This window comes from Lonchura striata, chromosome 22 (genome assembly GCF_046129695.1).
Source record: "Lonchura striata isolate bLonStr1 chromosome 22, bLonStr1.mat, whole genome shotgun sequence".
NCBI classification, from domain to species: Eukaryota; Metazoa; Chordata; class Aves; order Passeriformes; family Estrildidae; genus Lonchura; species Lonchura striata.
Window position 1 is genome coordinate 9155728 of NC_134624.1, and position 12248 is coordinate 9167975.

General features: G+C 51.5%; 1 protein-coding gene across 1 annotated transcript in view; it reads left to right on the forward strand.

The window, feature by feature from the left end:
* Positions 1-860: 860 nt before the first annotated feature.
* The window catches only part of NACC2 (NACC family member 2), a 52982-nt gene continuing 41594 nt past the window's right edge, over positions 861-12248 (forward strand). Inside the window, exon 1 of the mRNA XM_021543611.3 lies at positions 861-1004. The gene's annotated coding sequence lies outside the window, so the exon portion shown is untranslated. The remainder of the gene's footprint in view (positions 1005-12248) is intronic.

Consider the following 12248-nt stretch of genomic DNA (forward strand, 5'->3'; position numbering starts at 1 on the left):
AATAAAAATAAAAATAAAAATTAAAATTAAAATAAAAATAGCCTAAAATAAAAATAAAATAGGGAAAAAATAAGTAAAAATAAAAATAAACCAGAAAATTTTAAAAAATAAAAGAGAATAGAATATAATAAAATGTAAAATAAATAAAATAATATTAAAAGAGAATAGAATGAAATAATACTAGAATAGAATAAAATAAATAATAGAATAAAAATAAAATGAAATTATATTAAAAGAGAAGAGAATATAATAATATTAGAATAGAATAAAATAAATAATAGAATAAAAATAAAATGAAATTATATTTAAAGAGAAGAGAATAGAATAAAATAATATTAGAATAGAATAGAATAGATGAAATAATATTAAAAGATAATAGAATATAATAAAATAATATTAAAATAGACTAGAATAGAATAGAATAAATAGAATAAAATAATATTAGAATAGAATAGAATAGAATAGAATAGAATAGAATAGAATAATATTAAAATAGACTAGAATATAATAGAATAAATAGAATGAAATAATATTAGAATAGAAAAATAAAATAAAATAAAATAAAATAAAATAAAATAAAATAAAATAAAATAAAATAAAATAAAATAAAATAAAATAAAATAAAATAAAATAAAATGAAGTGAAGGGTAGAGCGCGTTCCGAGGCGCAGGCAGCAGCCGAGCCCCGCGGTTCCGCCCCGCTCGGGCCGTGCCCGCCCCTCCGGGCCCCGGGGCCGGGCGCGGCCGGGGGGTCGCGGTCCGGCGGGTCCCGCCCCCGCCGCTCCTCCCGCGGGTCCCCCCGCCGGGGCCGCCCCGCCCGCCCCCGCCCCGCGGGCGGCGCTGGCGGAGCCGCTGCCGGTGCCGGTCCCGCCGGGCCGGTCTGAGCGGCGGCTGCTGGGCGAGGTCAGGGAAAGTCCATGTGAGGAGCGGCTGGAATCACTTCCTGCCGCCGCCCGGCCCCGCCGCGCCAGGCCCAGGGCAGCCTCGGGGGCCGGCGCCCCGCAGGTGAGCGCAGCCCCGGCACGCCGGCCCCGGCCCGGCCCCTCCGCGGCTCCGGCAGCGCCCGGGGCAGCGCCGAGCCCGCGGGGCCCCGGCCGGGCCGGGCCGAGCCGCGCCGGGCCGAGCCGAGCCGAGCCGCGCCGGGCCGGGGGCACACGCGCATCGCGCCCTCCACCGCGGCCCCGGGGGCTCGGGGGTCCCGGGCGGGGCGGGGAGGGCAGGGGGAGCTGCCGGGGCTCAGCCCCCGGTACCCCGGTGGGAAGCGGGGTTTGGGCTCGGGGGCTCCCGGTGGGAAGCGGGGTTTGGGCTCCGGGGCTCCCGGTGGGAAGCGGGGTTTGGGCTCGGGGGCTCCCGGTGGGAAGCGGGGTTTGGGCTCCGGGGTTCCCGGTGGGAAGCGGGGTTTGGGCTCCGGGGTTCCCACCGGGAAGCGGGGTTTGGGCTCCGGGGTGCCCGGTGGGAAGCGGGGTTTGGGCTCCGGGGGGTTCCCGGTGGGAAGCGGGGTTTGGGCTCCGGAGTTCCCGGTGGGAAGCGGGGTTTGGGCTCCGGGGCTCCCGGTGGGAAGCGGGGTTTGGGCTCCGGGGCTCCCGGCGGTGCTGCGGGGGTTGGCGGTGCGGGCGGCGGGTCGCGGATCAATGCGGGCGCGGAGTTGGGCTCCGCGGGGAGGGAAAGGCTGCGAAGCGGGAGAGGTTGGAATCCACACCGCGGCCGAACCCCGAGACTGGGGTTTGGGGAGGGACCCCCGAGGCTGGGGCGGGCGGGGTGTGCCCCATCCCGGTGGGACCTCTCTGCCGTGGGGGGCCGGAGCCGCTCCGCTGGTGCGGAAAGTGGGGCCGGGGCTGGGCTGGGGGAGCGCTGCCCTGCCCGCCGCTGTAGTTCAGCGCTCAAGGACTTCTCCCAACATCTTCCCTGCCCTAGCAAAGCCAGCGGTACATCGCGTGCTGCTCCGCCGGCCCGCCCGATGGCGAAGTGCAGGATCACTTCCAGCCAAGTCTCCATTACCCGCCGACTCATTAATTTGAATATTCCCTTTTATTTTTATTTTTTTTTTTCCCCTCTCTCCCCCCCTCCTCCTTTCCGGAGGCATTTGCGAGCCTTGTGGGCAGCTTGATGTGCTCGCTGCCTGCCAAGTGTTTGCCTCTCGCCCTGCGTAATTGAGGGGCTGGCGTGCCGGCTCACCTTCTCCAGCTGAAATATTAAACAGCAGGAGAAGCTGGGATCGGTAAACAAGCCGGGATGATTGCTGCTGCTGCTGCTGCTGCTCCGTGGGGACACTGCCACTGGGGTCCTCGGGAGAAGCGGGGCTGCTCCAAAGTGCAGCATCCCAGCACGCCTCCCCCCAAATTTCCTGCCAGATTCACAGCCTGCTCTGAAATTCTGAAAGCTTTTGACTGAAAAGAGCAAAGCTGAGCTGTTCCTTAGGAGCTGACTTGCCGTGGCTTGCCCGGCTGAGGACAGTAAGGTTGTGACCCCAAGGTGAGGATGATGGAGGTGATAATGCTTGGACTTGAAGTAAGTGGCAAGTATAAAAAAATTTAGGGGTCTCATCCTCTCCCTCCTGAGAGTAAATGTCCTTCTGTGCCCATAACTGCTGTGTTTTGGGGTTTTTCCTCCTCCAGAGGCCTTTTAATTAAGGCTTCACTGGGTAAAAGCTGTCGTATTGGGACAGAGGAGGGTGGGGATGGATTTCTGAAGCTTAAAATTTGTCAAAAAATAAAACTCCCAAGGCGGCTGGAATTACAGAGAGTGGAGTAAAGCTAGGCATCAGGGCAGGAACAGGGGGTCCCACTGGGGCCAGAGGTGTGGTTTGTGTCTTGGTTGGCCTGTGGCTGTTTTTGTATTCCCAAAACCTTGTCCAGAGCTCCCCAAGCTTTTGTCAGAGCCCTCCTTCGTTGTGAGAGATGGGTGCCATTAGCCGGGATGCCTGCGTTGATGCTGGATCACTTTGGAAGTGGTATTTTTGGAGCCCTCTGGCAATATAAAAGCCTTTTAGCTCCCCCAGCCATGACTGTGCTTTCCTGAGGGAGCCTGCTGGAATTGGAGGCAGATTTTGGCTCCTCCTGGCTGGTGCCAGTGGCAGGGCAGCATCCCCACGCTCGAGAGGGGACACGGAGCATCCTCACTGCTTGCAAGTCCAGAAAAGAAAAATCCCTTCTTGAACTTGAGCCTGGCTGGAGCACCCAGGTGAGTCCCTCTGGACTGGGCTTTGGCTCAGATCCCAGCTGGAGGTGTCAGGAGCAGCCAGGCCACTTTGCAGCGTTGCTGGCCAGGGAAGGAGCACCAGCAGAGCTCCTGCCAGAGCCTGATCCACCCGGGGAGCTCTGGGCTGGCTTGGGAGGAAACTCCAGGCTCTGCTTTCCTGGCTGGGGACACAGCCCAGCTCACCTTGGGGTGGAAATACTTATTTCAGGCTGTGTTTTGCACAGCCCGTGGTGCTGGAGGGCTGTGGGGTGAGCAGGGATGGGGACAAACACCATGGAACAACCCGGGAAAGAGTGCTGGGACTCGGCTCCTGCTTTGCTCTGTGTTTAAAAATACTCAAGCCTGACAAAATGGGGTTAGAAGGAGGGTTCAGCCACGGCTTTGAGTCTTTCCAGGTTTTCTGAGCCAGCAGTTTTCAGGTGGGGAAATAGGGTGGGATGTGCTGGGCCAAAGGGAACTGCTCCGAGACAGCTCCAGGGATGCTGAGGAGCAGGGGGGGGCTGCACTTGAGTGGCTTTTCCCCCCCCATCTTTTCTAACCTTTGAGTTTACTTGAATGTAATGAAAGAAACAAAACCCAGGCAGGCAGCTGGAGGAAATTAAAAGGAATTGTGAGTTCCCTGCCATACCTAATGGCCAGAGCGAGCATCGAGCATCTGATCTTGCTGCAATTAGGCTTTAAATCGAGCTGAGCCTGTGTTTGGCATCCAAAGAGCAGCTTCCCAGCCCATTTGCTCCTCATCCAGGGAAGTGGCAGTGGATCTGATACCCTCAGCACCCACTGGGATGGGCACACCTACAGGAGGGCGTGTGGGGTTTTTTAAATTTTATTAAATCAAGCCTGTAGAGCAGTTGGGAAATAGGTGAAGCGTGCTTAAAAGAGGGTGAGGCTGTTGGTTTTCTCTACCTGACTTTATTTGCGGAGTGACAGGAATTTTGACAGGCTTTGTGTCTTTTTTAGCAAATCAAGTGTCATGCCAGGTTTGCCTGTGGATGAGATCATTTGCAAAATATGTTTCCCAGCTTGCTTCAGGCATAATTCATTGTGTCAACTGCAATTGCTCATTTGCTAGGAACTGTGATTCATTAGTGGTTTATTTTTTGTTGGGGTTTTGGGGTTTTTTAAGTTCAGCTTGTTTTTAAGCAAATATTTGGAGGCAGAACAGGGATCTGAAAAAAACCAAAAACTTAAATCTTACATTCTTTGTAGCCACAAATTCTGCTGTGAAGGGAAAACTTGCTAAAATGCTGTGTTCCCGGGGAGGGAGAGGCAATCCCAGGCGAGCTCCCCGGGCAGGATTGCGCTCGGGTTTGTCATGTGGTTACTCCTAAATGGGGACGGAGGTAATAAAAATCAGACTGCTGGGACAGAGCATGGAGGCAGCGTGTGGAGCTTCCTCCTTCTCCCTGCTGGGAGATTCAGCCCTGTGAAGGATCCCACGGATCCAGGCTGGGCTGGACAGGAGGGATGGGGGATGCTGGTGCTGTTGGGACAGTGGTGATGAGAGGACGGTGACCAAGACCCCCTGAAAGCTTGAAAGCTCCTGGCTCAATGGGATAAAATGAGGATAAATAGCCCTTGGCACAGGTTTTGTGCTGTGTGTGTTCCCGGGGCTGTTTGGCCTCAGGCTTTTCAGAGGTCCTCACGTCAGACTTTGCACAGAATTTTGTGTGTCAAGTACATTTCTTGGTGTTTTGTTTCCTATGAAGACAAGTATTTCAGTGCATTTTTTCCCCCCTAGGTGGGTGGATGGGGGGGTGGGGGGCAGGAATTGCAGCCACCAACTACCCTGCACGAGCAAACCAGCCTATGTGGGCTGAATAAATTGATACACTTTTCACCAAAAGATTGATTTTTTTTTTCATAAAACATCTAAGTGATTATGAAATGTACATTTAAGCATAAATAACTTGACAGCTTGTTTTTTTTTTCACCGTACAACAATTCTCTATAAAGCGCTCTTAAAATGTTTCAGGTTGTTTTTTTTTTTTTTTTTTTCCTTGAGTATTTGCGCATTCTCTCTGGGTTTTCAACTGATAAAAGATTTTTACAAGCCAGAAAAAAATTGGGAAAGGGGGAGAGAGAGCACAGGAACGTGGGGAGTCTGCTGACTTCTGGCGCGCCGGCGCCGTGCCCGGGCCCTGCCAGTTTGCTGCGGAGCCCAGTGCCAGGAGCCAAGGGCAGCAGAGCGTGAGCAGAGGGAGGTGGCTCCATCAGGGTGACCATATATAGTCACTGGGATGAGATTAAACCCTTCACCTCCCCGGTGTCATCCCCACGAAGCCACCGTCAGGATCTGCTCATCATTTGTGAGAGCAGCAGGAGAAAATCCCTCTTTTCCCCCCTGCAGCATCTTGGTGGTGATCAGGGCTCCTCTGGAGGATCAGGGCTCCTCTGGAGGATCTGGATGTGTGGACTGGGGGGACAGCAGCCAGGTGCTGGCTGTTCAGGGGCAGGATTTCAGCAGCACAGCCTGTGCAAGGAGCTGGGGGCTCAGTGGGGCTGAGCTGGAGGTGGAGAAGGGTCCTGGCTGCTCTCCACAGAGCGTTCCTGCCGTGGTATCCACTGGGAAGCATATGGCAGCCTGGGATATATATATACATTTTGTGTGGGGGGACATGTTTTACATGCCAGTTCTCCCTGTCATAGGACAAACATTCACGCTTGGATTTCAGGAAGCATTAGGGAAGCAGGAGAGAGCATCAATGCTTGCAGTGAGGCTGTAGGAGAGGCTGGGCAGTGGTGACAGGGCAGAGGGGTGATAATGTTTTGGCCCTCCTGAGCTTTATGGGGCCGTGCTCCGCAGAGGTTTAACGTGAGACATCAGTGAAGGGTTGGTGTTTCGTGGTGTGCCACGCAGAAGGCAATGGCAAGGTGCCCAAAGGAGATGGGGAGTGGGGATTTATCCATTTGAAGGTGGATAAAAGGATTTGATTTCCAAGGGAAGAGGCAGATGGGGCTTGCTGGGAGACTTCCAGTGGGATGCATGAGCCTGGCTGCCCTGGGGGAGTACAGACCCCTCCTGGCAGAGGCATGGCTGAGTCCTGTGGGGTGAAATTCCCACAAGCAGGAATAACCTCTCTGCATAGGTGCCCCTTCACTGGAAACCTCCCTCAGCACCTCACCAGCTGCAGCAACCTTAAAGGCCTAAACCTGAGTAGGATAATGTGCATTTTGGTTATTCTCTTGTGGCTGGAATCACATCCTCATGGCAAACTTAGGGATTATGATTTCCTAATGGGCATAAGGAGGCTTTGAATCCCTCTGACTGGATCTTCTGCCTTCTAAGAAGTTCTCATGGACAGGGAATGAAAACTTTGTGGTTTTTGCATCACCCTTGCAGCTGCAGCTTGGCCTCAGGGCAGGTGACAGAACCATATCTCTCACTCATTTTACAAACCAAAGTTGTTTAAAACTTCATCTGTCTGCTCCCCAATTATCTGCTCCTTCCGTGCCTCCATTTATCCATGCTAACATCATCAATACATGCCCGTGCTTAATGAAACATTATTGCTTAAGTTTAATTGTCTTCTAATTAAGTAAAATAAATTTTTGCACGGCGGTTGCAACAGCATCTTTCCTGTCTGGGAATTCTGCTGTGTTTAGGTGCCTGAGCCCAGGGAGGGGTGACAGCCACAGTGGTGCCATTCCATGGGGAAGGGGATGGACAACAGCAGCAACCTCCTTCCCTGAACCTGCTGCTCCTTTCTCTCACCCTGGTTAAATTAGATTAATTACCAGCTTTTCTGTTTTGGATAAACCTCTGCATTTGGTAAAGCTGCTGGAGTTGTTGCTTTATGTTTGTTGTTCTTTTTTTCATAAAACTTCTAAGCGATTATGAAACGTACATTTAAGCGTAAGTAACTTGACAGGTTGTTTTTTTTTTCCCCCTGAAAGACACAATGTGGGGTTGTGCTGAGCACCTGGGGAAAGGTGCCACTGTTCAGTCAGGGCATGCAAGTGTAGGGCTGAATTTTTGACTCTTGTCTGAGCACAGTTTCTACTCTTAATGCATCATTAACATGGTTTTCTGCATTTCATTCAGTTCCCATTACAGCACTCAGTTCCTTCTGTTAATTTTGGTATGTTGATATTTTTGTTGTCAGCAGTTTTTTTTTTTCTTTTTTTTTTTTGAAGCATATAAAAACCATTAGTGTGAAAGAAGATTAAAAAGATACATTACAATTAAAATGTTAATGAAATCGGCATCATACAACTTTTGAAACCATTTAGGCATTAATCTTTCTTGGTCTCATGTCCATTAACTCGGGCGATTCTTATTCCACACTGACCCCTGCTGAGAGAGTCGTGCTATAATTGGATTTTAAGAACTGGGGGGAAGAAAAGGAGGGAGAAAGAAAAGCCTTGGAAAAAAGGACAAGTTGGGAAGGTTGCCTTGGCTTTCTGCGTGGTGTTCATGGAAATGAACCCAACAAAACCCAGCCCTGGTTCTCCATCACTCCTCAGGCTGTGTGCTCCCCCAGCCATGCCTGGGAATGTGGGAATGCCGGGGTCAGGGGCTGGGCTGGAGCTCTGGGAAGCTCCAGAAGCTCCAGGCTGGGCTCCTCCTGGGCTCTGGCTGCCACGGTGACCTTGGGCAGGACACGAGCACCAGACTCTGCTTTGGTTGATCCCAGTGTAACGTGAGCAGGGCTGGAGTGGGATGGTGAGAAGCCTTTTTAAGGCCCTGGGAGGAAGGGAATGGGAGAACAGCAAGGAATCGTTTGTCATTATTGCTTCAGCTTTCCCTGGTTCCTCCAAAATAGTATTTCTGCATTTTAACTGTTTGGGTCTGGTGTTTTGTTTTGTTTTTTTTTTTTTTAAGAGGCTCTTTTTCAGCTTACACAATATTTGAATTGGGACCAGCCCCCCTCCCCAGGGGAAAGAGGAGGATTGACTAATTCACAGGCTGTGCAGTGAATCCAACATCAGGGCTTCTTGACTCACCACACAGCTCCCAGGATCCGTGCCATGGCTGCATGGGGGCCACGGGCTGTGCTCAGCCACTCCGGCCCATCCAGAACACTCTGTGCTGCTCAGTCCCAGCCTTCTGGACACCTCCAGGGCTGCCCAAGAACCTTCCACCTCCTGTTGGATGTTGGATAGATAGGGAAGGGCAGGTCCTTCAGGGATGAGCATTGTCCCTGCCAGCACGGGAACGGGGTTTGGTGTTTTTGGGAGGGTGGGTGTGCTGCTGTCCAGGCAGTGATGCACCTCAGCACTGGCTGAGCTGGAAGTCAAGGGGATGAGCACATCCCGCCGAGGGAGGAGTGGAAGTACCAGCCCAGCTTGTGTTTATGCTGCAAGCATGAATTTTTATTGAGATATTTTCTTTCAAAAGCAAAAAAAAAGCTGAACAGAACCGTGCACGCCGCAGAGCTCCCAGCCGCTCACGGCCCTGCGAGGCGGGCAGGAGAGGAGGGGTGGCTGCTGCTGGGCTGGCCAGGGAGCCCAGTGGAGCTGAAACATCTGCAGGGCTGGGAGAGCAGGAGAACACTGGGCTGGCAGTGCCCGGGCTGGGCTCATGCCGTGGGCAGCGAGGCGTGAAGCACAGAGCTGCCGCTGGCACCGCATCACAGGGACGGGGCTCCGGGCTGGGAAGTGCTTCCTCGGAGCTCTGGAGTGCCTCTGCACACGCAGCACAGCCTGGGGTTTCATTGTTTTACTCCCTTTTTATGTGGGTTAAAAAAAAAAAAAATTAGGATAATTTATAGTGGTGTTGTTTTGTTGTCGAGGCATCGCGTGAATTTATAACCTGAGAGAATCGGGGATGGGGATCCAAAATTGGGAAATAGTGGCAGGGGTGGGGGAGGCCTTGCCAGAGAGGGATCCGTCCTTGCCCCAGCTCAGCTGCTCAGGTGAACTGGGGCTGTGTTCTGGCACAAAGGGTGGTTTGTGCCTTTTGGGTGAAACCTGAAGCATCTGTGCCAGTCAAGCTAAACATCCTTAGGGGAAGGGAAAATTCTAGGCCCAGGAAGAGGGAGCAAGGAGGAGCAGCCCTGGACATTGCCAGTGAATTTTCTGGCCCAGCACGCAGGTGGGATTTCCAGCAGGGTGAATTTCTGTGCTGCAGGCTGAGTGAGAGGCACACCAGAATCAATATCTCAGTAGTCCAATAAAACCTGTGGGAATTTCATTTCAGCTCATTTCAAGTGATCTAATAACTGGCCTTTGAGATGACTGCTGGGTGTTTGGTTTCTCTGTGTGACTGTAAACATGTAGATGGAGCCCAGGGTAGTGCTCTGGTTGGGCAGTGGGAGCCTCCATCCCGAGGTTTCCTCTGGGCTCAGGCAGTGAGGGCTGGGACTGTGTCACCAGACTGGGGGTTTGGCTCTGGGTGGATTCTAATTCCAGTTTGCAGCACTGATTTAGTGTCCATCACACCTCTGCACTCCCTTGGTTGCCAGTGGGAGCTTCAGCAGAGCAGCTGGAGGTATCCTGAGCCACAGGGTACCTTCATGAATATTTTTGCAATCAAGTTTAGGAAGTTTCCTCATTTACCTTCCCTTTAAATCCCTAACTGGCTGTTGCTTTGTTCATGAGTGCCTTAGGAGAGGTGTATCCTGCAGTAGTTGCTGACTAATCTGCATTTGGCAGGAGAAATGGTGCAGGAGAGAGGATTTAACTCTTTGCAGGGGGACAGGAGGGCAGCACGACTTGGAGGGGGTAGAGAAACCAAGAGAACCTGCAGGCTGTGTGTGTCTGGTCCAGGCTGTCACCCCAGCACAGCTGGGCAGAGCATTGAGTTTCATTTTTTTGCTTGGCCATCATCAAAACACAGAGAACTCTGGTTGCACCTTGGTGATGTCCACAGTGCAAAGTGTTGCAAATGACTTTAAACAAAAATATTCCAGTGGCTTTTACCACTCTTCTGTCAGGTTCTCTAGAGTGACTTTCATGATTCCTTGGTTCTTTTTGACACCTCCCAAGTGTTTTTTTTCCCCCCAAAATCCTGGAAGCACTGTAGATGCAGTTCAATTGCAATGTATTCATGAAGCATCACAGGTGATGCCAAGTGCCAGCCCCAGGGGAGCCGTGCTCCTGCAGCTTCCCCTGGCTGTGCCTGAGGGATTTGTGCTGTTTGGGTGCTTTGGTGTCCACTCCCCGCCCTGCAGCCTGCTCCTGACCTCTCCTGTGTGCCTCAGGAATGTTGTAGGAGACCCAGGGTGCAGCATTAGCCATGGAAATATTTGGTGCAGGCGGTTCCCACACCCTGGTGCCCGCCCTGGCACACGTGCCAGTGGCTGCCAGTGTGTGCTAGGAGAAGTTTTCCCTCCTGGTGTCCAGGTGATGGCTGTCCAGGTGCCAGGAGGTGGCTTGGGAGCTTAGGAGTTGTGTCTCGGGGGTACCACCCACCAGTGTGGATGGTTGTGTCAGTTTGGGGAGAAAAGGGGGAGATTTGCTGGCAGTCTTTGAAGAAAAAACCAACCTCGCGCTGCTTGCAAACCCATCTGAGGAAGCCTGGGATGAGGTGTAGCAAGGAGCTGCTTGGAACTTGTTTCAGAAGGTATGGAAAAGGGAGATGGGATGGGATGAAGGATTGTTCGTTGCTGCATGTAGCTGGACAAACTCTCCAAGTTACCAAGGAATGATCTCATGAGTCTGGGATGGTTTCATACCCAGGGCAGTGCTTGAGCTGCCTCAGCGAGCTCAGACTGACATCCCAGAGGCTCTTTTCTCCTTGCCTGGGCTGCTCAGATCTGGTATTTGAATTTGAGTCTTCACTTTGTAGGTGGGACAAGAACCACCCACCAGGCAGGCTGAATGATGCCCTGTTGTGTGTGTCCCAGGCGTGGGTGGCACTGCACTGTGCGTGCTGCCCACCGTGCTCCTGAGGCTGCCGTGGGCACAGTGGCTCTCTGGGACACACCCTGGTGTTGGCACTGCCCTTGGGAGCACAGCCCACCCCATGGATCCTGCTCCGTGCTTCACCCCAAATCTGAGCCACGTCATTTGTACGACTGGTCCCAAAGTGTCTCTCTGCTCCTTGTCCCACTCCTGATTCCACCTCCTCCCATCCTGGGAGCCTCCCTCTGTTCCTTGTAGCTCTGGGGAGCTTAGCTCAGGTTTAAACCACTTGCCTGTGGCTGTTAAGCCGTAGTGACATATTAAGTATTTAATATCCAAGTGCATTAACTTCCCACCCACATCCCCCTTTGGAGATGGGCTGAGGGAAATCGCCCACCTCTGACAGGATGCTGCCCAGCAGAGCTGTACAAATGGCTTCCTCCTGGACCTCTGCTTTTCTCTGCTTTTCTCTGTTTTTTTCTGTTTTTCTCTGTTTTTCTCTGCTTTTTTCTTTAGTTCCTGCCCCAATCAGCCATCAGCCATGGTGTGAGCGGAGATCCCCTGGATCACCTCGTCCCGCAGGGATTTTGGGGAGATCCCTGCCTGCTGTGGGGGGACACCTGGCCTGGTGGGGTTGTCACAGTGCTCCCTCCATCTGTGAGGCAGCTGGGCCAGAGCAGGAACCACCCAGCTGAACCAGTGTCCCCTGCACTGGTGGCAGGCAGGTCGTGCCCTGGCACTGCCACCTGCACCCTCTGCCAGTGTGATTTGGGACAATCTGCCTAAATAGCCACGTCTGCTGCTCTTACAGCTTCATTTCTGAGCCTTTGCTTAACCCCTGCAGCACATCAGAGGCTCTTGTGAAATGTAATGTGCTGGAGCAGCAGCACAGGAAAAAGCTCTGCCTTCTGTGAAGCCAGACTGTTGCAGCGTAATTTGTTTTGTAAGATTTTGAAAGGCGGTGTTGCAATCTGTAACAGTAGAATAGTGGGAAGATGGTCAGGTGGTTCTTGGGACTTCAACAGACAGATTTCATGTCTGTGTGTTTTTGCAACACCTTTCTATAAAGGGAAACATAATTTAAAATATGATTACTTAGTGTTGTAACAGTCTTCTCAAACGTTTTTGCATTATGCAGAGATCATTATCAGAGGCTGATATTAACTTGCAAAGAATATTATGCAAATCATTCTCCTGTTCTTCTAAAAAGAAATTTCCTTCATAATGCAAAGCGTGACAAAAAAAATTGTGCAGAGGCTTTTG